The sequence below is a fragment of the Herpailurus yagouaroundi genome, unplaced genomic scaffold (genome assembly GCF_014898765.1).
Source record: "Herpailurus yagouaroundi ecotype Mexico unplaced genomic scaffold, PumYag 139, whole genome shotgun sequence".
NCBI classification, from domain to species: domain Eukaryota; kingdom Metazoa; phylum Chordata; class Mammalia; order Carnivora; family Felidae; genus Herpailurus; species Herpailurus yagouaroundi.
Window position 1 is genome coordinate 55,878,525 of NW_024412394.1, and position 23,954 is coordinate 55,902,478.

The following is a 23,954-nucleotide window of genomic DNA, read 5'->3' on the forward strand; positions in this document are numbered from 1 at the left end:
GAAGGACTCTTTCAAAGTTGCCATGGAGGCTTTTTGATTCTCCATGCATGTTCTCAGCTGGACATTCATAGTTTTCACTCCTCTTTCTCCTTATGTACACCATCTAGGAGAGAAGAAGTCAGCTAATGCTACTATCTTTATTACCATTATTGATCATACATGATAACATTTTCTTCATAGTGATAGCTAAGATAGAGTAGCAGTTATGTGGAGCCGAGACCAAAGATCTGGATACTCTGGCAGTGGTTACAGACAGCAGTGTTGCTATCTGGGAATTGAACCTTGACCTAGCCAGGTGGGGAAGGGAAGCTGGGAAGCCTGGGACTCTGTGGTGAGGCCAGTCTGTACCATGAGGAGCTGAAATGATACCATGTTAGGGACATCATTTGAACAGAAGCAAACCCTTTCCACAGGAAGTCTTCCACACTCCCCAAGTTATATCCACAGGATTCCCACCTATTAGGATCAATCAGTAGGATTATAATCCAAGAACATCATATGAGAAAACAAACTACAATGTAACGCCAACAAACAACAGATTTTGAACCCAAGGATTACAGATATTAGAATTTTATTAAGTCTAGAATATGAAGTAGTTATGCAAAGAAGGTCTAAAAAATGAAGAATGACTCACAAATATGATCAACCAAACAGTGGCATTTTTATTTTATTTATTTTTTTTAATTTTTTTTTTCAACGTGTATTTATTTTTGGGACAGAGAGAGACAGAGCATGAACGGGGGAGGGGCAGAGAGAGAGGGAGGCACAGAATCGGAAACAGGCTCCAGGCTCTGAGCCATCAGCCCAGAGCCCGACGCGGGGCTCGAACTCATGGACCGCGAGATCGTGACCTGGCTGAAGTCGGACGCTTAACCGACTGCGCCACCCAGGCGCCCCAACAGTGGCATTTTTAAATAACTTGTAGAAACTGAAAATATATTTGTTGAAAAAAAAGACCTCAATTAATTATTAAATAGCAGATTGTATACAACTGAAAAGCAGCTGAGGGCTAGCTACTGGCTGAGATCGATGCAAACAAAGTGTTCAGAGTTCATCATAGAAAAACAGGAGAGAAAACATGAACAGGACTATGATCGTTCATTTTATGTGTCAACTTGGCTGGGCTGCAGTACTCAAATATTTGGTTAGACATTATTCTAGGTGTGTCTGTGAAGGTGGTTTTTAGATCAGATTAGCATTTATATCAGTAGACTTTTAATAAAGCATAATATGGGTGGGTTTTATCCAAACAGTTGAAGGCCTTAATAGAAAAAACTGACCTCCGTGATGAAGAGGTAATTCTGCCAGCAGACTGCCTTTGGACTCCAACTGCAGCTCTTCCCTGGATCACCAGCTTGCTTACCCACCCTACAGATTTTGGACTCTCCAAGCTTCCCTCTCCCTCACTTTCTCTCTCTCTTTCTCTCTCTCCCCTACCTCCCCATGAGGTATGGGAGGGTGTGTGTGTGTGTGTGTGTGTGTGTGTGTGTGTGTGTACCTCCTATGGGTTCTGTTACTCTAGAGAATCTTGACTAATAAAAGAACACTAAAGAATTGGGAGAGTAGGGGCACCTGGGTGGCTCAGTCAGTTAAGCATCTGACTTAAGCTCAGGTCATGATCTCCCGGTTTGTGAGTTCAAGCCCTGCATTGGGCTCTGTGCTGGCAGCTCAGAGCCTGGAGCCTGCTTCAGATTCTGTGTCTCCCTCTCTCTCTGCCCCTCCACTGTTTGTGCTCTCTCTCCCCCTCTCTCTCTCTCAAAAATAAGTAAACATTAAAAAATTTTTAAAGAATTGGGAGAGTTAAATGAGAGAGCTTAACATATATAAAATGAGAGTCTTAGAAGAGAATAGATATAATAGAGAAGAAGAAATGCTTAGCAAAGTACTAACTAAAACATTTCCAGAATTGATTAAAAACATGGATCTACAGATTAAAAAACATACAAGCAGTATAACAAGTAACAAAAAGAAACCCACACCTAGATACATGGTAGTAAAATTACAGAACACTAAAAACAAAGAGAAGATCTTTAAAAAGCAGAATTAAAAGGAACACAAAGGAACAGCGATTATAAAGACACATACTTCTCAATAGCAACAAAGGATTCTGAAGACAGTGGAATAATATCATAGTGGTGAGGGGAAATAACCTCAAAATTGGTACCTAGCAAAACTATTTCTTTAAGAATGCAAGTGAGGAGCACCTGGGTGGCTTAGTCGGTTGAGTGTCTGGCTCTTGATTTCAGCTCAGATCATGATCCCAGAATCTTGGGATCAAGCCCCATGTCAGGCTCCATGCTGAGTGTTGAGCCTGCTTGAGATTCTCTTCTCTCCTTTTGCCCCTCTCCCAGTCTCTCTCTCTAAAATTAAAAAAATAAAAATAAAAAAAAGAATGCAAGTGAAATAAAGACATTTGCAAATAAGCAAAATCTAATAACTTCCTACTAAAGGAGCTACTAGAAGATGTAATTTGGGAAGAAGGAAAATGATACTACAAGAAGGGTCTAAGATTCTGGAAAGGGTGGTGAATTAATAAAATGATAAACATAAATATAAATCCAAACAAAAATTTTCTCTATAAAATAATGATGATACTTTCTTTTAAAAAAATTTTTTTGTAACATTTTACTTTAGTTTTTGAGAGACAGAGAGCAACAGAGTATGAGCAAGGAGGAGCAGAAAGAGAGAGGGAGACACAGAATCCAAAGCAGGCTCCAGGCTCCTGGCTGTCAGCACAGAGCCCAATGTGGGGCTCAAACTCATGAACCATGAGATCATGACCTCAGCCAGAGTAGGACACTTAATCAGCTGAGCCACCCAGGCACCCCTAATGATGATAGATAGTTTCTAATTTTAAATGCTTAAAAAACAAAACAAACAAAACAAACAAAAAAAAAAAAAACAGAACTAAAATGCTGGACTATATTAGTATACCAGACAGGGAAGTGATTGGAGTTGGTATGATAAGGTCTTTGTGTGTACAGGAGGGAGGCACATTGCTCTTATCTTAAGAAGGATAAGTAGGGGCGCCTGGGTGGCTCAATCGGTTGGGCAACCGACTTCGGCTCAGATCATGATCTCACAGCTCGTGAGTTCGAGCCCCGCATTGGGCTCTGTGCTGACAGCTCAGAGCCTGGAGCCTGCTTTGGATTCTGTGTCTATCTCTCTGCCCCTAACCCACTTGCATTCTGTCTCTGTCTCTCTCAAAAATAAATAAACATTTAAAAAAATTTAAAAAAAAGAAGGATAAGTAATTACTTTTCAGAGACAAACACTAAATGAATGAAAATAATGTATACATTCAGCATATGTGGAGGAGGAAAATGGAATAAGAAAAAAGCAAAAAAAAAAAAATTCCTAACAACTAAAATCAATCTGTCCAAAACAAATAAGGACAAAACTAGAAGCACAGAAGTGGAACAAAAATAGATGTCAAAAAATTAAGATGTAAAGATAAATCCCAATATACCAATTATCGTAACAAAAAAATGTAAGTGGTTTAAATCCAATAGCTGAAATATCTCTTTCTCTCGGTGCTCTTTATATCCCTATAGACTTATGGATTTTATTTATTGAATACATTGTAATTAATTATATCCTCTTTTTTTTTTTTTTTTTTTTTTGGTGCTCAAATTATCCCAAAATTTGGCCTATGGGAGTTTCTTCTGGCTGACTTTTGTATCTTTTTGACATCATCCAATTAGTCTTTGAGTGTTTGCCTGCTTTCTATCATAAGAAAAAGGGAAAAGTCAAAAGAAAGTACTGCTTTACAGAAGAATGCAGGCTAATAAATGCAGTACTATAGCATTAGAATAATCATCATTTTGTGATTCCCAATGTATTATCTGATAAGGGGAAAAATTATAAAAACCATTACATATTGGTGAGGAAAAATATATTCTCAGAGGGCAAAATTTCATCCCACTGATCATCTAGTAGTGAACAGAAAATGTGGGTTCATCATGGAGATTTCCAGGAGATAGTAAGAACTAACTTGTCATTAGTTGTGTCATACCTGGTGCAGTCAGATCATCAGTATACTGTATCACCTATGAAGAAGTCCTATCAATAATATTTAATCTGATTCTAATTAAGCATTAAGACACAACTTCTGGGGGAGCCTGACTGGCACAGTCAATTGATCATCCTTCTTTGGCTCAGGTCATGGTCTCATGGTTCCTGAGTTACTGCCCCACATTGGGCTCTCTGCTGTCAGAGGGGAGCCCACTTCATATCCTCTGTTCCCCTCTCTCTCTGTGCACCTGCCCTGCTCATGCGCGCGCTCTCTCTCTCTCTCTCAATAGTAAATAAACATACAAAATTTAAAAAATAAAAAGACACAACTTCTGGCCATCCTCCTGCCCCACCCCCACCCCCACATGAGCAATGGTTGATTACTTCTACAGACCAACTCTCACTCTCCAGCAATGGTGAACCACTTCTAGAGATCACACCTATCATGCCCACACCTTTTGCACTGGCAGGTATTTCTAACAGACTAGCTCTGATCACACCCTCTCATAAATTGCTTCACCACTGGGAGGCTTTTGAAGAGGACTTTCCCTCTGAAGAGGTCTGAATCTCAGCCTTGGCAGTGAGAGGTTGGGGGGGCTAAGCACCTGCTACTTCTGGACTTCTCACTTTCATCTTTCACTTCTTTTAGTAGATAACTACTTTCTTCTACTTAATAATTCTTTATATTAAATTTTCCTTGTTCAAATAATTGGTATGATTTCTCTTCCTGGAAGTACCCTGACTTATGATACCATATAAGAAACAAGAGCAGTATTCATAATACACGAATGACCCCTACAAATCAACGTGAAAAATACAATATAACAGAAAAATCAACAAAAAGTGTATATAGGCTTTTCATAGAAGAATAAAATTAATGTCCAATAAACATACAAAACATAAAAAATGTCCATTTCATTAGCATGTCACTTCACAGTGATGTTGGAGAGATGTTAGATGCATGGAAACACATGTCACTGGTGAGAGGCAGTCCAATTTGGCAGTATCTCTAAAAGATGAACATTGTTGTAGCAGGTGGCCCAGTAGTCTCACTCCTGACTATGTACCCAAGAGAAGCTCTGGGCATATACCCACCAGGAGACACAAGAAGTCTCCTACCTCAGTATTCATAATAGAAGGTAGGGAGGAAAAGGAAAAAAACAAATGTCCATAGAGATAGCAGCAGCATGGATGAATAAATTGTGGTGCATTCACATAACTGAATATCACAAAGATGTTAATATGAACTCTGAAAAATGCAACACAATTGATTACTTTTGGAGATATAATATTGAGTGAAGAAAGCAAGTCCAAGAAGATCGCTTACAATATACTACTATGAGCGTTTTAAAGTTCAAAAACAAGCAAAACTGAATGTATCATTAAGCATCAGAGACATATGTGTTAAAACTGCATTAAGCACATAATATACATTGAATTACATGTCAAATAATGTATTTTTTAAAAATAATAAAGAGACATATAACAACGCTCTACACAAGGCTGTGATAAACAGAATGAGTCACACACACGATACTCTGCCCAGAAACGTAAAGAGAGTCAGTAGTAATAAATGACAATGATGGTGTGAGTCATGGAACTAGACTGAACTAGATTCTTTTTTACCAAATCCATAAGCAAAAATCTGAAAATGATAAATTAGCAAGAAAAACATCAGCATTTTATTTTGAGATAAAGGCGGAAAGGAATGCAAGAGGACGGGGGAAACATTAACATAGTTGCCTTTGTAGAGTGGGATACAAGGAGGGGCCAAGGCTTGTTACCCTTCATCCTTGTCCTTCCGTGGGTTTGTTTTTCTTTTTAAAAATAACTTTGTTTATGTATGGGCCTTAATAAAACATTTTTAATTGTGTAAAAAAAAATTTAGAAAACCATGAAAGAAATGCTTGGGATTAGAGTGTAGACAGCCTGGGGATGGGAGTTGGAGTCCTGGAGATCAGGAGCACCGGGCGCTGGAAGACTTGGATTCTAATCCGGACTCTGCCACCAAAGGGTTGGGTTCTTTTGGTAAGCAATTAAACTTTCTGGTGAGACCACCTCATCAGTACAATGTGAGAGTTTGACTAGGTCATCATTAAAGTCCATTCCAGTTCTAAAATTCAATTTTTCTACTATTATTCAAAGTAGCATTATAAATCTGACCATAATGTTATCTTTTTTAATGTTTATTTATTTTTGAGAGAGAGAGAAAGACGGTGAGAGAGAGAGAGAGAGAGCACACGTGCGTATGCGCCCACACAGAGGGAGAAGGGCACAGAGAATTGATTTGGGCTCAGACTAGTGAAACCTGAATCGTGACCTGAGCTGAAGTCAGAGGCTTAACCGACTGAGTCACCCAGCATCCCCCCTCGTGATGTTACTATCTTTTAGTGAGCACTCACACGGGCTCTTCAACACCATCTCTGTTAGATTTTCCATGCCTGTGGCCATGGGAACATTTGCTGAGAAAAAGTCCCTTTACACTGGGGATCTCCCAAAAGTGATGGGAGACAGCTCCCCTTGTGTTCTCTGCTGTAAGGCCTGTCAAGAAGTTTGTTCTTGGGACAGGAAGGAAGAAGGGCTTGGAGACGCAGAGTGCTGCACATAAGTCTACCTCTCTTCAATCTCCCTGACTCAATATTAGAACTCTTTTATCTTGCTGGAGGAACACTTTAGTTGCCTGTTCCACACCTCTTCTGCTTCACACCTGGATTGTACACTTTGAAATTCAAGGCTTAAGAAAATAGCACATCCTACATTAAGGTTTTTCTTCTTTCTTAAGGTCTTCTCCTTTCTTAAGGTTCTGGAGGATCTACCTACTCTGAAATCACTACGCCACAAGAGCAATGGTCTCAGGGGAGAGAGTCTGTCAGCCTGGAGGAGTGAGTGCACCCAGATACCAGGTGAATCCTCACTCTTGCTGAGCCAAAGAGACTGAGGCACAAGTAATCCCACTATTGACACTTCAACAGTACTCTCCAGGCTCCACTTTTGGCCCATCTTTTAGACCTATTTTCATTTGAATTTTCCTAACAACAAAACAAAACAAAAGCACTCATGGTAATTCTTGATTCTCAAAGAAAATTGAGGGTTTGAATTTTAAAATTGAAGTTAATCTTTTATATCAGTATTCCTGGTGAATCATCTGCCACAAACCATGTACTGTACTACTTATTGGTTATGTTTATCATTCTATTCTGTATCCTTACAGGCCCTGGGTACCCATAAAACAAAATTATACCACTCAGAATCACTCTGGGCAATTTTAACTCAGCCTTCTAGGATATTTTGTTGTTTGGGTTGTTGTTTTCATATTTCTAATCCCATTAGAAGTTGTGATTAAGTGTGCCTGTCTAGCTTCTATTTCTTTTTTATAACTATGTCACCTAGAGTGGCTTTTATGATATATTTTTCCCAGTGAAATTTAATTATATGAGCTCATGGTTATAGTTTAGAGAAAGCTTATATGAGTGACTAACTTCAACCAAACTACATGAGAGTCATAAATCCCTACAGCCTATGCTTGGGTTATGAGAGAAAAATTCATGGCAAGTTGTTTTTGTAGTTCATCCAGATTGTAGTTGATTTTGTCAAGTCTACCGCACATGCAATTGCAAGATGATAAGGATCTATTATTTTGAAAGTGAAGCCATCATGGTTTTGATTTCACTTCATTTAACGCAAGTATTTATCAGACGCTTGTTTTGTGCGAAGGATTGTGGGCACTGTCAGGGTACCAAAATGAGTAAAACAGAATGGCTGCTTTCCAACATGGGAAGCTTTCTTCTAAAGCAGATGAAAACAAATGCTATAGAGTAACAAAACCAAATATGGCGACAGCATGGAAGGAGAGAGGCTTCATTTCACCCCAGGGATTTTGGTAGGCTTTTGGGAGGAAATAAGATTCGACTGCATCCTTGAAGAATTGATAAGAACTTCAGAGGAGGATATGTACATGAGATAAACACAGACTTCAACAAAGAGAGTTAATACTCTTAGTATAGAAATACATATATACCATACAATTCATAACATGTATCACAAATATAGCAAAAGATTACCATCTTCAATATATATGTTAAGAAAAACTCTAAAACCCCCAATAGAAAAGCAAGTAAAAAGACATATTTACAGAAGAAAAAATGTACATGATTAATAAACATAAGAAATATGTTCAAGCTCATTCCTAAACAAGGAAATGCAAATTCAAACAATTGCAATTTTTTAAGCATTTCAAATTACAAAGAGTTTTAGAAGATACTGTTCAGGACATACAAGATATAATACAATGGGCATTCTGGCATAAACTGCTATAACTTTTCTAGAAAACAATTTCATAATATAAATTAAGAGCCACAGAAAGTTTATATCTTCTGTCCCCCCAAATAATTCCACATCTACGATTCTGTCATGAGGAAATAATTGAAGTATGTCTAAGGTTTATGTGCAATGATTTTCACATAAAAATATCCCTAAAAAGGCAGAATGGTTAAGTTATGCTATACATTTCTGATGAATTATCAACTCATACAAAATGATGTTTGGGAAGAATTTTTTAGGACACAAAAAAAGGCTGATGATTTATTATTGAGTGAATAAAATAGGATACAAAATAGTATCTACAGGATATTTCCAGCATATAACTTGGAATACACATGAGAGAGAGAAAAAGAGAAAGAGAGAGAGAAAGAATATACAGAAATGAACCAGAGTGGTTATAATAGTTATTTCTGGATGAAATTGGATTTGTTTTCTTCTCTACATTTTATTTTCCATTTTCCTCAATTGAGCACATAATGCTTTTATCATTAGGAAAAATAACTTTTTCAAATGAATTCAGAGCCCTTCTATCCTTTCGCCTTCCAACAAACTGTGCAAACAAAGCCACATGTCTGTGACAGTGCTGGTTTCCACCTTGGAATGAACGTTACCTTTGCAAAGCTTTCAGCATTCATAGCACTTACCCAAATCAAATCCAAATCTGCCCTCTGCTGCTTCTACTTCACAGAAATTTCTCTCAAGGCAAGACCCCTAAATTATCATCAGAGTTACTTTACTACTCCACACCCTAGGCCTTTTATTGGAGAATTAATACAAAAAAGAAAAAAATGGGACCTTGATATCACTTTATAGCCAGGAATTACCTCAGCCAAAACCTTTTTTCTTTAAATTCCAATCTTCCATTTGTGCAAAACAGATCAGTTGCTTATATAAATCTGAGTTTCCTATATCCAGTCTATTTAGAAGGAGAGATACCTGAAATCTGTGACCCATGCACTGAAGTTTGGCCCTATCCAAATAAACCTTCATCATATATAAACACTAACCCTTTTAAACCAGAATTAAAGAATGATGGGTAGGGAGTAATTCCCTATATTTGAGGGAATCCCATAAATCTAGAGTAATCTTATTCACTCTCAGTATTTCTGTTAGATTCCATAAGAACAAAAAAAGTGCAGATGTTGGATTACAAAGTGTGAAAGAAAGAAAGAAAGAAAGAAAGAAAGAAAGAAAGAAAGAAAGAAAGAAAGAAAGAAAGAAAAAAAAAAAAAGAAGGGGGGGCACCTGGGTGACTCAGTCAGTTGAGCATTCAACTTCAGCTCAGGTCATGATCTCACAGTTCATGAGTTCAAGCCCTGCGTCGGAGGGCTGACAGCTCGGAGCCTAGAACATGCTTTGGATTCTGTGTCTCCCTCTCTCTCTGCCTCTCCCCCACTCGTGCCCCATCTCTCTCTCTCTCTCACTCTCTGTCTGTCTCTCTCTCTGTCAAAAATAAACATTAAAATTTTTTTTAAAAAATACACCCTTCATGGAGAAGGGTGTATTACCTTCACAGAAAACAAGAGCAGGTGCATTGTTAGTGTTTGGACAGAGGCCAATATTGGCTAAAACTACATAGCTGGTAAGAAACCCAGTCCAAAACTTCAAACATGAAGTCAAAATCACCTAATTTTCATTAATTCGATCCATGTTCTGCCACAGAACCTATCTCACTGGAGGTCAATTATACTTGTGTCATTAATTCCATCCCAGAGCTTCATCAGAAAATGGAAGGCATTCATGGTACCTGGAGGAAGAAGTCCTCTAATACCCCTTTTATCAAGGTTGCTGCAGGCATCTTTATTAATCATGTCTGACATGATCTGTTAATCTCTTTGATTGTATGCCTGGAGTAAGACACAGGAGTCTCCCAGGAGGCTGGCAGCTGTGGTACTGATGACCTCACCTCCATAGGTTCACCTTGCAGCCAGCCCAGGAACTACCCAGAAGCTCTGAGCCCCTCCTATTCCCTGCTCTCAGGGGAACCTCATTCCAGGCTGAAGAAGTTCCTTCTTGTCTGGGCTTATCCATGCCACTCCGCTTCTTTCCCCAAACACTACACTCCCTCTTGTATTTTCACAATGAGCCATGAAGACCCATTATACCCAGAGCCTAAATCTTAAAATCTTAAAACTAGTTTCTCCTTCCTTGGTGGCAGGAAGGGTTGACTCTCTAGATTCTCCTGGATGCTGAAGGAATATTCCAATGTATGTTTCTAGGGCATCAACAAGAAAACAAAATAATAGGAGTATGAAGTGTCCAAACTGAACAAGTCTGAACATTCACATCCCACACTCTCCATGTTTATTTTCTCAAGTCATTTATGTGTATGTGCCTCACAATCAAATTATACCAGTTACACATTATTTTCATCCACTCATTCTTTTTTCTTCCTCAAACTGTTTTCAGGTGCCTGAAATACACACACTTTCACACCTCTTCTCTGTTTTACCAGTTGAAGCAACTTCGAGAAGAGATATTCCTTTATATTTTACCCATGTAAATCTTACCTTGTTTCTTTTCAAGTTATTCTAAATTCTTGATGTCTCTCTACTTCCATTCACTATTTCTAGTTCCTTTTGACCATCTTATGGAGTTGGGAAGTGCTGTCAGGATAAGAGGTCTAGTAGGGATGACGTCTTCCTGTCAGTATCCTGCCCTACAAGTCCTTCTTTAAATGCCCCAATATTCTGTTCTACACAAGTGATGAACTCCCTGAGTCAAAGAGAACAATGAGTTAATGGAGGTATGCACCCTCTCACACCCTAACAAGATTGTGCCTTCTTCCATTAACTTCCATTAACTTCCATTCCCCTCTGGGTGCTGAGGACTGACTGGCCTGAGAAATGTCCCCATGAGGACATTCATCATTCAACCTTGAAAGACAAACAAATTTTGGCATTTCAGTGTTTCCAATACACTTCTTTCTACAGAAGGTATGTCATGAATGACACTTTTAAGGCTTTCTAGCTTTTCATATTATTTATGGTATTAGTGAAGGCAACTGTTGCTGTAACAGAAACCAACTCAAGGGCAGGACAGAAGCCAAGAATCCGCAAGCACACATGAATCTCTCTCATTCTCTTCTGGGCTTCTTGAGTGCATCTGCTGGTTTCTTGCCTCTTGGTACTTCGTCCCTGGGTCTTTCATTTTTCCATTCAGGGAGCAGCCCCCACTTACAAACAGCTGCTTCCTGTTTTTGCTGTTGTTGTTATTGTTGGTTTTACTAGCAGAATCTAAGTGGGTTTTTTTTTTAATGTTTATTTATTTTTGAGAGAGAGAGCATGTGCAATTGGGGGAGGGCAGAAACAGAGGGAGACACAGAATCTGAAGCAGGCTCCAGGCTCCGAGCTGTCAGCACAGAGCCTGATCTGGGGCTCGAACTCATGAACTGTGAGATCATGACCTGAGCTGAAGTCGGATGCTTAACTGACTGAGCCACCCAGGCGCCCCTAACTGGTTATTTTTAAAGATTCTTGCTTAATTTCCACAATATTCAGAAACATTTGGTTTATTAAACCAACCTAGGGTCCAAGTTTTGAATCTGAAATAATTTTTCCCTTTTTATTCACCTGTTAAGATTTTTTAAATAAAAACTTAAAAACCAAACAAACCTTCAAATGCAGTAGCAGTATGCTTGGATTTGTTTCACCCATACTGAGTTTTAAGCAAACAACATAGCTCTTCTCAGGCCTACTCCACTCTGGCTTAAATGGAGATGACTTATTTCACCATTATTAAAGAAGTGAAAAGATCCTAACTACATAGGATGGGGTATAGCTTTGATTGGCACTTCTAATTTAGTTCAAGGAACCCAAACAGCTGAATCAAAGGTAGACCAACTCTCCATTAAAGGCAAGTGTCCTCCCTCCAGCCAAAGCCAGCCAGCCCAAGTGAGGAGGAGGAGGAGGAGGAGGAGGAGGAGGAGGAGGAGGAGGAAGATGTCTGGAGCAGGAAGTTACAGCCTGGGGGGCTCTGGGCAAAATCTTAGGGAGGATTATTTTTCTTCCTCATATTCAACTACTGTGTTCCAAGCCTCTCTTTGTTTCTTTCAGTCACGTCTAAATCTGAAATATGCTTTGGGGCCTGGAATTTAAATTTACCCTAAATTTCCTAATGAGTTTTGCTTTGACTGAAGCATAAGTGTTGATGCTTAGCATGATAATGAAGACATAATCATTAATTGTAGGAGAACACAGGTAAGATGCTTTATGTTGAAAGAGATGAGGGAAGAGAGTCTGGATACTGTGTGAAGAGACCAAGGGTATGATCTGGAATGTGAGGTTAAAATACAGCCTGAGAGGGCTTCCGCCCAAACCCAGAAAGTGTCCCCATTTCTGCTAAAGAAATACATCCAAGCAGTTCTTTTGCATCCTACATGAGGTTACGAAATAGGGATGGCTTTGCTGTAGTTCACAAATAATTTGAAATGTAAATGCCTTCTCTGAAACACTATGTTTCTATCATCACCCATTTCCCATTAATGCAACCATGGCTTCCACGACAAGTATTCACAGACTTCTCAACTGGTCAACAAGCTTCTCATTCTTGCCATGTTGCAGGTTGGGAGGCTGCTGTAGCTGGTGGTTAGGTTCGTAGGCTCTGGAACCAGACCACCTGATTTGTCCTGCTGGCCCCTCCATGTAAGCAGGGCAAGTTACTAAACTTTCTGTGCAATAGTCTTGTCTTCTGAAAAGTGGGAATAAGAGTAACAATCCCCAATTCACAGGAGGTTCAAAGAAATTCAACAAACATTCTTTAGACAAGTGCCTAGCAAACTCTAAATTCTTGCTGCTCATAAATATTGCTAGAAATCATCTCACAAAAATCAATGAACTTTTACATACATGAGGAAAATTTAAAGTTTGACAGTATAGAAAAAAATTATAAATCTTGATTTTAAAAGTAAAAATCACCTTTTACAAGTTGCTTTGTGGCCCAAATCTGGAAAGAGTTAATGTCTGAATTACATTTAGGGCTCTCATAAAGAAACAGGAACCCTTGCCTTGTTTTCAAGGTCAGTGTATTTTAGAGAAATAAACCCATTGGCGTCAGTCTGAAGGGGACAGAATATGCTCCCCCCCCAAATATGTCACTTTGGCATATCAATTATTCTGAATTAAAGTTACTTAAGAAATAGCTGGTTCGGGGCGCCTGGGTGGCGCAGTCGGTTAAGCGTCCGACCTCAGCCAGGTCACGATCTTGCGGTCCGGGAGTTCGAGCCCCGCGTCAGGCTCTGGGCTGATGGCTCGGAGCCTGGAGCCTGTTTCCGATTCTGTGTCTCCCTCTCTCTCTGCCCCTCCCCTGTTCATGCTCTGTCTCTCTCCGTCCCAAAATTAAAAAAACGTTGAAAAAAAAATTAAAAAAAAAAAAAAGAAGAAATAGCTGGTTCAAGAAGGACATTCTGACCTCCTTTGTCCTCTGAAAACAGGAAATCATATCCCAAGTGAAAGTTACCTTCCCTGTACCAGGAAGAAGACAGGCATCCTTATCAGCAGAGCAGAGATAAGGAATTTAGGGCCGAGAAGGCTGTGTAAACAATCCTTGTTACTGCTTTACTAATTTATTACCCTAAATCCAAATCCCTTTGTCTTGTCTATTCTTCACAAAGTTATTGTTTCTTTGTCTAAAAGGTATACAAGCTGCTTGATCTAGTCCCTTCTTTGAGTCTCATATTTTTTATGAATTCCTGTACACACAAAATTAAATTTGTTTTTCTCCTGTTAAGCTGTCTTTTATCAGTTTAATTAGTAGGCCAGCCAAAGAACCTAGAAAAAAGGAGTGAAAAGTTTTCCTCCTGTACAAGGTCTTTAGTGGCCACAATTTCTTGTAACCGTGAAAGACAGGGTGAAGCATCCTCTTCACCAAGTCATCCTGGGTCATGGGACTCACTAGCCAGTTCTACAGCCAAGCATCTGCTGGCGCAAACCTATTACTTTTTTTCCCTTTTTCTTAACTGAGATAGATCTGCTGTGCTGACTGGATGCAAAAATTTCAGTTTCATCCAGTGTCAAATATTTTAGGCTTATAAAAGCATGTTTTACAAACAGAAATTCGGTAAGTCTAGAGTTAAGGTATCAAAAAAGAGGAAGTTCCCATCACCTTTGGTCATTCAAAAAGCCAACATATTGAATATTTGGGAGCTCTCTTGTCTTTTACTTTATGGAATGAATGAGAGGATAACTTCAAGAATGATGAGGCCATGGGACATGTAAATTCAATGAGAGAACACACCAGAAAAGGAGTTTGGAGAGAATCCAAGAAATCTTGGTATGGAAAACATGACACCAGAAAAGAAACTGGTATTTACAAAGATGGGCAGCTTGGTCATTAGATGTAGAATGTAATTTCTATTAATAATAAAAAAAAATATTTTTATGTTATAGTATAATTTTAAAAATTGTTTTACATAGGTCAAAACTTAAAAAGGTGAAAATGAAAGCAGATGGAGATGTTGGAGGATGAGATCATGAGAGAATGCTCTTTTTCTTTATTTTTGATCTTATCTGTTTTGGACAATAAACTTAAAAGCAAAAAAGTTATAGGAAAATATTGTTTTCCCTTTATTAATTTGAATGTTGCTTAAGGCATCTCATTAGCAAAGAACTGAATTTAAATTTAACTGTAAACATTTCAATGCTGACCATTAAAAGTCTTTCTAATTGAACATGGATCTGAGAATTTGAAATAGCCCTGAAGGTTTCAAAGAGTACCCCTTAAGAGTTACATTCAATTCATCATTTCAGCAGGTTTTTAGGCTATAAGTACCTCCAAGGGGCTATACATTCAAGGGAAAAAGTGAACTGTCAAACTTAAAAGTGCATCTTAATTGCTTCAGAAATAAAAATAATTTTAGAAAATAAACATCTTTGGTTCCCAACTACTAACATTAAAACATCTATTTTAAATGCCCTAAATTTCCATGTCATTGGTTTAAAGCTGATCTTGTCAGCAAATAAACATTGAGAACAAATACAATACATTAAGACTTAGGAATCCAATGGAAATCCAATGGTAAAGGTAGGGAACATTCAAGAGATAAATTTCACATCAGCAGAGAAAAGTGGCTCTATCTCCCCCTCTTAAATCGCAATGAACCTTTCAGCCCTGAACTTTTTCTCAACTACTAGTTGTTTTCCAGCCAATTTGCCTGCCAAGGATGAATAGGAAGATTAGTGAAAATGTATGCTTACTAAATAAGTTAGAATGAATATAAAACTTTTGATATTATCAGCTTGGTCATGAGTGCAATAGATAGGGTCACACTACAAAAATGGTGACCAACTCTACCTGGGGCTTCAAGGAATGTTTCACAGCTAAGATGGAAAAATTAATTTTCTCTTATAGACCAATAGCCACAGATGATGGCTATTGCTAGAGTCTGCTTTGAGAGGGATTATGAGGTTGCCTCCATAATTAATCAGTGTTGTTTGACATAGTCATGAGGTGGCTGTGTGTGTGTGTGTGTGTGTGTGTGTGGTAGGTGGAGCTGTAATAATGGCTTAAGGGCAAATATTTTACATCCTACAACATCTCCTTCATGCCAGGCCTAATTACCTGCAGTATCCTTAATGTACCCTACTTTCTCTAATCCCTCTGCCTTTGCTTGTGCTAGCCCCACTGCCTGATATACCCCCCTGGGTCTGGGTTCACTACTAGGTGGCTCTGTGAGTTCCAAGTCAAGACTTGGCAACATGAGTAGAGACAGACAACTCTCCTCTTTCTGATCCAGACCAAAAACAATTAAGGAAATATAAAAATAGGGACAAAGCACACATCAACCCTGGAAATGAACCACTGAAAAACCAGAAATTTCAAGAACTATCTGCTGAGTGCAGTACTGAGAGGTCCAGATTGAGGAATAGCACAGAGTCTGCTGTGCAATTCATCACACTATGGAAACAGCCTAATCTCTCAGAAAACTAGGTGGGGGAAAAAAAGTATCTCACAACTCCTTGTTTGGAAGGACCAACACAGGCTGTGAGATAGATGGGAGGGTTTGGGAGCATCAGTTCAGCCTGGCTTACTCACAGTGTTAGGAGGGAGGGTGTTAAGGGTATAGGAAAGATCCCAGAGTAGGGACAGCCCCACTGAGCAGGGCCAACCATGGACTGGGAGTGCACAAAGCACCTGAAATACAACTGGAACTCCGGCCAAGCTATGTTGAGGGGTCAGGATCTAAGCAGAGTGGGTCTACACCTAACAATGATCCTTGTTTATTTCTTCCACAGAAAAAAATAATTTATTTTTTAATTAAAAAAAATAATAAATAATATAATAAATAAATAATAAATTATAATAAGTAAATAATAAATAAAAAGCTGATCCTTGAACAACATGGGTTTGAACTACATGGGTCCACATATATGCAGATGTTTTTGATATGGTACAGTACTATCAATGCATCTTCTCTTCCTTATAATTTTCCAAATAATATTTTCTTTTCTCTAGCTGTCCTTATTGTAAGAATATAGCATATGACACATATAACATATAAAATGTGTTTATTGACTGTTTATGTTAACAGCAAGGCTTCCAGTCAACAATAGGCTATTAGTGAAGTTTTTGGTTATACGCAGATTTTCAAGTGTGTGGGAGGTCAGTGCTCCTAACTCCCCCATTGTTCAAGGCTCAGCTGTAGAAGTATTATTATAGTTGTGGAAAACCTGGGGTGCCAGGGTGGCTCAGCTGGTTAAGCTTCAGACTCTTGGTTTTAGCTTGGGTCATGATCTCACGGTTCATAGGATCGAGCCCAGACCGGGGTTCTGTGCTGGCAGTGTGGAGCCTCCTTGGGATTCTCTCTCTCCCTGTCTCTCTGCCCCTCCCTGGCTTGCACTCTCTTGCTCACTGTCAAAATAGATGTATAAACTTAAAAAAAAAAAAAAAAAAAGGAAGAGGTAGTGAAAAAAACTCTTTCATTAGTAAAAAACAGAAAACAAAAAAGGAAAACAAATGTATAAAATACAAAGCATGTCTGTCTAGTTCTTGCCCAACATATACATGCACCCATGAAATAAACTTTCAAAAGATCACTTTTTATGGTCTGTTTTATAATACTCCAAAAATGTTGCATGTGTGTCAGATTAAATAAATCTATACTCACATATTGAATAACTGGGTTCATACTGTTTTGCAATCTGGTGTTTTTACTCAAAATATATTTTGGAAATCATGACAGCACATTTTGATCTTTTTATGGCTATAAAGTATTCTTTTGTATAAATGTACCATGATCTACCTAATTTGTAATTTATGAATATATAAGTTGTTCCCAATGTTTCTGCAAATATAAACAATGTTGCTGTTGCACATGTGTAACTATTTCTAATGGACAAATGCTTAAATGTACACTCATTTGCTCAAGGAACACATATATTTTTAAATTTAGTAGATATAGTCAAACTCAAACTCCCTCCCACAATATATACAATATAGGAGAGACCTTTCCCTCCTATATTAGAGGAATATCATCCATCTAAATGCCTAACAGCAGAGTACTGCTTAAGGCCATCACGTCATACCTATATGAGGATATGTATATAAATAGTTAAAATTATGATATAAAAGAATATTTGAGCATGTAAGAATACTCTGATGATATTGTCAAGGAAAAAAAGAAAGATGCAAAAAAGAATATATAGTATTACACTATTCTTATGAACCTTTTGTAAACTTTACTTTTTTTTCCACTAATAAAATGAGGATAGTAATGCCCATCCTACTTTGATAGGACTAAACCAAGGTAATTCCTTGGGAATGATAAGTGAACCATAACGATTCTGACAAATTACAAGATCCCCTATTTGAAACTCATGCTGACATTTTCACAAAACCTCTGTCAATGGAGACCAAATCCACTGGGTTTAGTACCCAGAAGGCCCATAGGAGGTATCGTGAATGGAACACAGTTTTTGCTCTGGCCATAGGCTGCCTCACACGATTGGCAAACATGGAGACCTTGAGGACTTAGAGACTCAACATAGCACAGCCTGCATGGGTTGGCAGGGGTGTGAGTTTTCCCTCAAGAGCTCTCCTGGGCTCCTTTTCTTCACTATCACAACCTACCACTTCTAAGAGTGGTCACCTTTTCCAGAGAGCTCTTCTGACCACCCAGGTCTTGAATTATTTTTTCTTTTCTTACATTCTTCTACACAACTGAATACCCTATCACCCAATGCCTTACACAGGTTTTGTGGATTTTTTTTTCTGGTGTGTTTTTGTTTCATTGTTTATAAGCATACATATGCTTATTCACTAACCATTTATTAGCAAGCAAGTGTAAAAGTAACAATTACCTGACCACCATTAGGGTGACCGTGTCCTTTGTCATCCAAACCTGGATATGTTTGAGAAATTTGTTGTTAACAAATACACAAGGACAGCAGTCATAAACAGGGACTCCCCACAGAGTCTAACTTGGGTTTGTTGAATCTCAGCTTTCATTTGTGATGCAGTCATGATCACTAACATGTTCAGTACAAGGTTCAAATGAAGCCAATGCTAAGATTCCAGAGGCAGGATTCTGTCACTCTTTTAGTTGACAGAATGTCAAAGGTATGACTGGCTATGACTAGACACTGGGTTGCTTCAGAAGATAGTCCAAGCCAATATCCTTAAGGTCTTGCTAGACACTTATAAGTAACTTGTTCATTAAAAGATGCAGGATCTCTCCAGACCCATGCTCATGAAATTAATATGCGTATGATCCACCGAGGGATTTTGTTAAGTGCAGATTCTTACGCAGCAATCTTGTGGCAGGGCCTGACATTCTGCATTTTTGACAAGCTCCCAGGTCACACAGGCATTTAATGTGTTGTGCATGTATGTCACTTTGAGTCAGACAGATTCAGTCCAAATCTTTGTCCTACCATGGACCCATTTGACCTGTGTGATTTTAGACTAATTATTTCACTTCTCTGGGCCTCAATTTCTTCATTTAAAATATGGGAATCATTGAATTTATCTTATAAGATTATGAATGTAAAATACCTTACACACCTTGGGTGTTCCTGGGTGGCTCAGTTAGTCGAGCATCTGACTCTTGATTTTGGCTCAGGTCACGATCCCAGAGTCATGGGATCAAGCCCTGAGTTGAGCTCCATGCTTAGCAGAGATTAAGATTCTCTCTCTCTCTCTCTCTCTCCCTCTGCCCTCTCCCCCACTCATGCTTTCTGTCTCTCAAATTAAAAAATAATAATAATAGTAACTTACACAGTGTCTGCCATAATATAACGTGGCAACAAATGTTAGCATTGTTATTATCGATATTGTTATTTCTGCTCTTATACTTAAAGTCAATGATTAGGTCTTATCCCTACAACATTAAGGATATAATATCTCTTATAAATGAATTTTTCTAGATTTCTGTATCTTTTGTAAATTTGGTCCAATATTATTTTCTTCAGATAACAAATGAAAAGGCAAATACTTCTGTGGGGATAGAAGATGGGAGGTGGGAAGTTTAAGTGGGAGGAAACAGCAGAAACAAAGAATACCATCCTTTTCAAGAAAATATGCCCCAGACCTGAGGCATTATTAACCAGGCCAAAGTGCGTCAGAAGGAAAACAAAAATAAAATCTTCACAGCAGAATCTAAAACAATGAGAGCTGAGATATACAAAAATATCTCAAGTCCAAGTTGAACCCTTTGGCATTTGTATCACATTATGAGCAGTTCCCAGATATTGTACTGCCCTCTTAATCAGTTGAGCAAGTGTCATTCAGAGTTTAGGTCTGCACAAAATGTCTGGGCTAAAATGTGACTTAATGATGTCAGAGACTCTCAAAGCAGTTTACAAGGAGTGAAGCAAAACAACGCTTCCAGTCTCCAGGGTGCTTATACTCAGAGGAGAGGTACTGAAGCATACAGGAAAATGTGCAGCAATTGTTCTCAGTTTTAGAATGATTTAAACAACTTCAAAACCATCCTTTGTTTCATATAGCCCTACCTGCATGTTTTTAGCCCAGTCGTGGGAGAAACAAGTGGACCGTTTTTATTTTTATTATTTTCAGCATATTTACTTTGAGAGAGCACAGAGGAAGGGCAGAGAGAGAGAGAGAGAGAGAGAATCCCAGGCAGGTTCCATGCTGTCAGCACAGAGCCCAATGTGGGGCTCGAACTCACGATGGTTGAGATCATGACCTGAGCCGAAACCAAGAGTTGGACACTTAACCGACTGAGCCACCCAGGCGCCCCTGGACAGATTTAAAATAAATCCCTCCTTTGTGGCTGGTAACAAGTTGCATCTGAGCAGGGCTGCTAATTGGTAATGTTATAGACACATGGGGCCAACAAGGTCTCCTGAGCAGTGATCAACAGACCTGATGTCTAATAAGAAAGGGAACATTGGGGATTAATACTAGAATGTATCTATTTTAAAGGGATACATTTAAAAGAGTAAACCATGAAATGATTCCATCTTCTTACTCACATAAAGCACAAACTGTATTTTAATGCTCTATACTTAGCATTCAGTATGAAATTATTTTAACCCCACTAAATGCTTTGATACAAAACTGACTGCTCAAGGAACTCAAATTCATTAGCTTCATTCAAGTTTCGGGTTTTCTTAGACCCGGTTAAATTTGATATTTCAGGTGGTAAGAAGAACTAGCTTTACAGCAGGATTTTAGTGCCATGTTGGGTGTTCTGTTTAAATATTTGCCTACTTACTAACCATAACCAATTGCAAAAATACAACTGATGCACTCTGATCATGCTCAGAAGCTTAATTCCTCCTACAACAGAGTGAAAGCTTAAAGGTTGGGAGGGGTGCAGTAAAAGGGAAAGAAGAATCCTTTTACCCTGTGTGGAGTCGGCAGCGATGCCCAGGCTTTGCATTCCTTATGCTACAGTGTGTCTGGGGTCAGCTGCTCAGTAGCACTGCTGCTAAAAATAGCCACAGCCTGGACATTACAGCACCTAGACAATTCCTAGACCAGGTAACGTTATACCCTCAGCTTCCAAAGCCCTCCTGGCATATTAAAGGATTTGTGCACATACTCCCCCCCCCCCCAATAGAAAACTCTGGGAAGACAATGATACAGGAAGAGGCATCCTTGTGCACATCCGGCCTCATCCTTCACCTGGGAGGAAATCTTGGGGTTTGGGTCCATTTTTATTTGCCTTAATTAATTGTTTTGAAGTTTTTAAAAATTTTTTTTTAACGTTTATTTATTTTTTTGTGACAGAGAGAGACAGAGCATGAACGGGGGAGGGGCAGAGAGAGAGGGAGACACAGAATCAGAAACAGGCTCCAGGCTCTGAGCCATCAGCCCAGAGCCCGACGCAGGGCTCGAACTCACGGACCGTGAGATCGTGACCTGGCTGAAGTCGGACGCTTAACCGACTGCGCCACCCAGGCGCCCCATTGTTTTGAAGTTTTTTAAAGTGTCCATTGTAAATTCACATAAAGTCACCATGAGTGTTCACTCCATTTTATCCTAAAAGAAAATAATGTTTGGAGGTACATTATACACAAAGCTTTTACAGTGTAAGAAAAAATAATCAGTCATAACTATATCATGCCTATCGATGTCCTTTGGGTTTATTTCTTGATAAGTGAGATTTTATAAAATCTCATTAATTTTCATATTTTAAACCTGTATGTCACATTAATTCACAAAGCTACAACTTTGTATATTCAAGATTTAGAGGATAAACCTCTTTACTTTGTAAATTCAACATACTGCTTTCTGCTATCGGTTCTTTCTACCACCTAAATGGAGACTCTCATTCTGTTTCAGTGTAAGAAAAGTCAAGGCGAAACTCAGCTATCTCAAGCATAACTAAATAACTGGTTAAACCTACCCATAAAATAATGTTTGGAGGAAACTACATTTGACAAAAGATTTCAATAGTCTCCATCTTTAAAAAGATTCAAGAGACTTCATGGCTGTCCTAGAGTTTGGCAATTCATATGCCTGGATGCATAGAATTGAATGAGAAGATCTTTAAGGATCCTTCTGGGCTCCTGGATCTGCAGAACCTCAGGAGTAGAAGCAAACTAGGAGTTTTTTACCAGATAGAATAGCCTATTCTTAGTGCACAGAATCTAGCTTGTCTTTGTTGCAGCAATGCCTCTAACAGAGCCCGCAGCTGTCTAGAGCCCTGTTCATAAATTAACACTGGGCAAGTGCCTGCCACACACACACGGCATTATGTTAGGTGCTAGGAGGAAGGAAAGATGGACACAGGTCTCACCCTGAAGAAGTACAGGTAGTGGGAAAGGATTAAGTACCTATTTTCAAGTTTGCTACATGAAGCAAAGGCTATGCAAAAGATACCAGAGACATAAAACAGCCAACTTTCTAAAAATATACATATGAACTAGCATAATCTACCATAAAAGAAAGGTGGGTGGAACTACAAAAATAAACATATAGCCACATAGATCACACATATTTACATATATATATATATACATATATATATATATATATTCTGTATAAAACACATATATATTCTGTATAAAATACAGAAACAAGGCCAGATATTCAGAGTGAGAATCTGGATTTGGTCAAATTAAGATTATTTTTCTTTTTATATTACCATATTTTCTAAATAATCAAAATTGAGTGGCTTTTACCTTTATAATTTAAAAAATGTTATTTAAATATAAAATAAACTTAAATCTGGACTCTCAAACTTTTTCATATTTTTTAAAGCTTGTTTATCTCCAAGGAATTTGAAAGCACATTTCTAGTCTAGAAATCAAATAAAAAATGTAACTAATGGAATACATCCTGCATTTTGGACATCATATCTAATCTACCTTATTAACATGATGAAAGAAGAACAGAAAATAATGTTACAATTTGTATTCTGGTCTAAAATCTTTCTGGGCTTCCAGACATTATGATGATGAATATTTTAAATGCATGCATGAATGAACCAAAATTTAATGTAAAATTATAAGTGCTTCTATCACAAATACAACCAGCTGTGTTTGGAATTTATGTCTTGATATTTTCAAAAACCAACAAATTTAAATGCATCATAGAAGCTAATTACTTCCACAACCCATTTCCTGTGGCCAGTGACAGAGAAAAATTTGCAGATAAAGTCAGATTTATTTACTCTCACTGTCTTATTCAACAAACCTATAAAAATATTTGTTACTTGTCAGTCACTATGCTGAATACTGGGAATCCAAAAAAGTAACATGAGTAATTAATAAGACAAACAATCTGATTTTTAAAATGTACAAAACACATTATGTATTTTGTATGCATTATGTATTCACCCAAATGACCCAAATAAGAAGACCAACCTTACCAAGTATTGGTGAGGCTGTGGACCAACTGCAAGTCTCATTAATGGTGGGACAGTAAAATACTACCACCTTTTTGGAAAACTATTAGACAATTTCTTTATTTTTTTTCTTTTTTTCTTTTTTTTATTTTTTTTTAATTTTTTTTTTAACGTTTATTTGTTTTTGAGACAGAGAGAGACAGAGCATGAACAGGGGAGGGGCAGAGAGAGAGGGAGACACAGAATCTGAAACAGGCTCCAGGCTCTGAGCAGTCAGCACAGAGCCCGACGCGGGACCCGAACCCACCGACCACGAGATCATGACCTGAGCCAAAGTCAGACGCTTAAACAACCAAGCCACCCAGGC

The 23,954-nt window shown here is 38.4% G+C and overlaps 1 long non-coding RNA gene across 2 annotated transcripts in view; it reads left to right on the top strand.

Moving 5' to 3' along the window:
• Window positions 1-23,954, top strand: part of LOC121029806 (uncharacterized) — a 56,356-nt gene that overhangs the window by 16,923 nt on the left and 15,479 nt on the right. Inside the window, exon 2 of one of the 2 annotated variants that reach the window (XR_005789910.1) lies at window positions 6,797-6,959. This is a non-coding gene — a long non-coding RNA (uncharacterized LOC121029806). The remainder of the gene's footprint in view (window positions 1-6,796; window positions 6,960-23,954) is intronic. The other variant, XR_005789911.1, reaches the window with a different exon arrangement.